The 5,131-nt window shown below is 39.0% G+C and overlaps 1 non-coding gene across 1 annotated transcript; it reads left to right on the top strand.

Moving 5' to 3' along the window:
- Positions 1-345: 345 nt before the first annotated feature.
- On the top strand, positions 346-464 carry LOC142347000 (5S ribosomal RNA). Its single transcript, XR_012760029.1, has one exon. It is a non-coding gene; the product is annotated as a 5S ribosomal RNA (ribosomal RNA).
- Positions 465-5,131: the final 4,667 nt, after the last annotated feature.

Below are 5,131 nucleotides of genomic sequence, written 5' to 3' on the forward strand. Positions count from 1 at the left end.
TCTTTAGGTTAAAAGCATTTCACCACTGATTTTCTCAATTACCGGCCTAAACCCACTGAAGTCATGCTTCCGGTTCAATGTCCGGTTGAACCCAATTCATCTCTCCCTTGTTTTGGGGCCGCTCCACTGTATTGTGGATGGTTGGAAGCAAAAAGTTTGTGCGTTAGTCATAATACACTGTATGGCTACGAATTGCATAAATTATAACACAACCGTTGCTAAAAATGCATGTATTAAGTGACTATTTTGCAAACCGCAAGGCGGCAAGTTAAAGTGATCCTTTATATGAATATAAGACTACAATACAATACTGTTGTATATAAATTCGCTCCCACTTACGCAAATGCCTACGACCATACCATGTTGAATGCACCGGTTCTCGTCCGATCACCGGAGTTAAGCAACATTGGGCCTGGTTAGTACTTGGATGGGTGACCGCTTGGGAACACCAGGTGTTGTAGGCTTTTTCTTTTGAGTATTCAAACCTCATAGAATACTTTTATTCGATATTTACACATTTTAGAGCCTCAAAAAGCCTCGGTGATCGAAAAAATTAAGCCTCATCGAGCGCGGATACTTTTTTGGAAATCGGTAAAAACTTGTCCAAAATGTTTCGCTGGGCCAGATTTTTTTGCTTATTCCCCAGTTATGGCTCAAGTGGAGCATGCTCACAAAAAATGAGCCAAATTGGACAAAAATTGATGATTTGGTGGCCAAAACAATGTTCGGTGATCGAAAAAGTTAAGCCTCATTGATTGCGGATACTTTTTTGAAAATTGGTGAAAACGTGTCCAAAATGGTTCGCTCTTTCCCATTTTTTTGTTTTATCCCACACTATGGCTCAAGTGGAGCATGCTCACAAAAAATGAGCCAAATCCGACAAAAATTGATGATTTGGTGGCCAAAATAAAGTTCGGTGATCAAAAAAGTTAAGCCTCATCGAGCGCGGATACTTTTTTGGTAATCGGTAAAAACTTGTCCTAAATGATTCGTTGTGCCAGATTTTTTTGCTTTATCCCCAATTATGGCTCAAGTGGAGCATGCTCACAAAAAATGAGCCAAATTGGACAAAAATTAATGATTTGGTGGCCAAAACAATGTTCGGTGATCGAAAAAGTTAAGCCTGATCGAGCGCGGATACTTTTTGAAAATTGGTAAAAACGTGTCCAAAAAGTTTCGCTTTACCCAATTTATTTGTTTTATCCCCAATTATGGCTCAAGTGGAGAATGCCCACAACAAATGAGATAAATCGGACTAAAATTGATGATTTGGTGGCCCAAAACAAAGTTCGGTGATCGAAAAAGTTTAGGCTCATCGAGCGCGGATACTTTTTTGGAAATCGGTAAAAACTTGTCCAAAATGGTTCGCTGTGCCAGATTTTTTTTATTTTATCCCCAATTATGGCTCAAGTGGAGCATGCTCACAAAAAATGAGCCAAATTGGACAAAAATTGATGATTTGGTGGCCAAAACAATGTTCGGAGATCGAAAAAGTTAAGCCTCATCGATTGCGGATACTTTTTTGAAAATTGGTAAAAACGTGTCCAAAACGGTTCGCTCTGCCCCATTTTTTTTATCCCCAACTATGGCTCAAGTGGAGCATGCCCACAACAAATGAGCCAAATCGGACAAAAATTGATGATTTGGTGGCCAAAACAAAGTTCGGTGATCAAAAAAGTTAAGCCTCATCGAGCGCGGATACTTTTTTGGTAATCGGTAAAAACTTGTCCTAAATGATTCGTTGTGCCAGATTTTTTTGCTTTAACCCCAATTATGGCTCAACTGGAGCATGCTCACAAAAAATGAGCCAAATTGGACAAAAATTGATGATTTGGTGGCCAAAACCACGTTCGGTGATCAAAAAAGTTAAGCCTCATCGAGCGCGGATACTTTTTTGGTAATCGGTAAAAACTTGTCTTAAATGATTCGTTGTGCCAGATTTTTTTGCTTTATCACCAATTATGGCTCAACTGGAGCATGCTCACAAAAAATGAGCCAAATTGGACAAAAATTGATGATTTGGTGGCCAAAACATTGTTCGGTGATCGAAAAAGTTAAGCCTGATCGAGCGCGGATACTTTTTGAAAATTGGTAAAAACGTGTCCAAAATGTTTCGCTTTACCCAATTTATTTGTTTTATCCCCAATTATGGCTCAAGTGGAGCATGCCCACAACAAATGAGCCAAATCGGACTAAAATTGATGATTTGGTGGCCAAAACAAAGTTCGGTGATCGAAAAAGTTAAGCCTGATCGAGCGCGGATACTTTTTGAAAATTGGTAAAAACGTGTCCAAAATGTTTCGCTTTACCCAATTTATTTGTTTTATCCCCAACTATGGCTCAAGTGGAGCATGCTCGCAAAAAATGAGCCAAATCGGACAAAAATTGATGATTTGGTGGCCAAAACAAGGTTCGGTGATCAAAAAAGTTAAGCCTCATCGAGCGCGGATACTTTTTTGGTAATCGGTAAAAACTTGTCTTAAATGATTCGTTGTGCCAGATTTTTTTGCTTTATCACCAATTATGGCTCAACTGGAGCATGCTCACAAAAAATGAGCCAAATTGGACAAAAATTGATGATTTGGTGGCCAAAACATTGTTCGGTGATCGAAAAAGTTAAGCCTGATCGAGCGCGGATACTTTTTGAAAATTGGTAAAAACGTGTCCAAAATGTTTCGCTTTACCCAATTTATTTGTTTTATCCCCAATTATGGCTCAAGTGGAGCATGCCCACAACAAATGAGCCAAATCGGACTAAAATTGATGATTTGGTGGCCAAAACAAAGTTCGGTGATCGAAAAAGTTAAGCCTGATCGAGCGCGGATACTTTTTGAAAATTGGTAAAAACGTGTCCAAAATGTTTCGCTTTACCCAATTTATTTGTTTTATCCCCAACTATGGCTCAAGTGGAGCATGCTCGCAAAAAATGAGCCAAATCGGACAAAAATTGATGATTTGGTGGCCAAAACAAGGTTCGGTGATCAAAAAAGTTAAGCCTCATCGAGCGCGGATACTTTTTTGGTAATCGGTGAAAACTTGTCCTAAATGATTCGTTGTGCCAGATTTTTTTTGCTTTATCCCCAATTATGGCTCAACTGGAGCATGCTCACAAAAAATGAGCCAAATTGGACAAAAATTGATGATTTGGTGGCCAAAACAATGTTCGGTGATCGAAAAAGTTAAGCCTGATCGAGCGCGGATACTTTTTGAAAATTGGTAAAAACGTGTCCAAAATGTTTCGCTTTACCCAATTTATTTGTTTTATCCCCAATTATGGCTCAAGTGGAGCATGCCCACAACAAATGAGCCAAATCGGACTAAAATTGATGATTTGGTGGCCAAAACAAGGTTCGGTGATCGAAAAAGTTAAGGCTCATCGAGCGCGGATACTTTTTTGGAAATCGGTAAAAACTTGTCCAAAATTGTTCGCTGTGCCAGATTTTTTTATTTTATCCCCAATTATGGCTCAAGTGGAGCATGCTCACAAAAAATGAGCCAAATTGGACAAAAATTGATGATTTGGTGGCCAAAACAATGTTCGGAGATCGAAAAAGTTAAGCCTCATCGATTGCGGATACTTTGTTGAAAATTGGTAAAAACGTGTCCAAAACGGTTCGCTCGGCCCCATTTTTTTAATCCCCAACTATGGCTCAAGTGGAGAATGCCCACGAAAAATGAGCCTAATCGGACAAAAATTGATGATTTGGTGGCCAAAAAAAAGTTCGGTGATCAAAAAAGTTGAGCCTCATCGAGCGCGGATACTTTTTTGGTAATCGGTGAAAACTTATCAAAATGGTTCGCTGTGCCAGATTTTTTTATTTTATCCCCAATTATGGCTCAAGTGGAGCATGCTCACAAAAAATGAGCCAAATTGGACAAAAATTGATGATTTGGTGGCCAAAACAAAGTTCGGTGATCGAAAAAGTTAAGGCTCATCCAGCGCGGATACTTTTTTGGAAATTGGTAAAAACGTGTCCAAAATGTTTCGCTTTACCCAATTTATTTGTTTTATCCCCAATTATGGCTCAAGTGGAGCATGCTCACAAAAAATGAGCCAAATTGGACAAAAATTGATGATTTGGTGGCCAAAACAATGTTCGGTGATCGAAAAAGTTAAGCCTGATCGAGCGCGGATACTTTTTGAAAATTGGTAAAAACGTGTCCAAAATGTTTCGCTTTACCCAATTTATTTGTTTTATCCCCAACTATGGCTCAAGTGGAGCATGCTCACAAAAAATGAGCCAAATCGGACAAAAATTGATGATTTGGTGGCCAAAACAAAGTTCGGTGATCAAAAAAGTTAAGCCTCATCGAGCGCGGATACTTTTTTGGTAATCGGTAAAAACTTGCCCTAAATGATTCGTTGTGCCAGATTTTTTTGCTTTATCCCCAATTATGACTCAACTGGAGCATGCTCACAAAAAATGAGCCAAATTGGACAAAAATTGATGATTTGGTGGCCAAAACAATGTTCGGTGATCGAAAAAGTTAAGCCTGATCGAGCGCGGATACTTTTTGAAAATTGGTAAAAACGTGTCCAAAATGTTTCGCTTTACCCAATTTATTTATTTTATCCCCAATTATGGCTCAAGTGGAGCATGCCCACAACAAATGAGCCAAATCGGACTAAAATTGATGATTTGGTGGCCAAAACAAAGTTCGGTGATCGAAAAAGTTAAGGCTCATCGAGCGCGGATACTTTTTTGGAAATCGGTAAAAACTTGTCCAAAATGGTTCGCTGTGCCAGATTTTTTTATTTTATCCCCAATTATGGCTTAAGTGGAGCATGCTCACAAAAAATGAGCCAAATTGGACAAAAATTGATGATTTGGTGGCCAAAACAATGTTCGGAGATCGAAAAAGTTAAGCCTCATCGATTGCGGATACTTTTTTGAAAATTGGTAAAAACGTGTCCAAAACGGTTAGCTCGGCCCCATTTTTTTTATCCCCAACTATGGCTCAAGTGGAGAATGCCCTCGAAAAATGAGCCAAATCGGACAAAAATTGATGATTTGGTGGCCAAAACAATGTTCGGAGATCGAAAAAGTTAAGCCTCATCGATTGCGGATACTTTTTTGAAAATTGGTAAAAACGTGTCCAAAACGGTTCGCTCTGCCCCATTTTTTTTAAA

The sequence above is a fragment of the Convolutriloba macropyga genome, chromosome 9, assembly GCF_964194025.1.
Source record: "Convolutriloba macropyga chromosome 9, txConMacr16.3, whole genome shotgun sequence".
Classification (NCBI taxonomy): Eukaryota; Metazoa; Xenacoelomorpha; order Acoela; family Convolutidae; genus Convolutriloba; species Convolutriloba macropyga.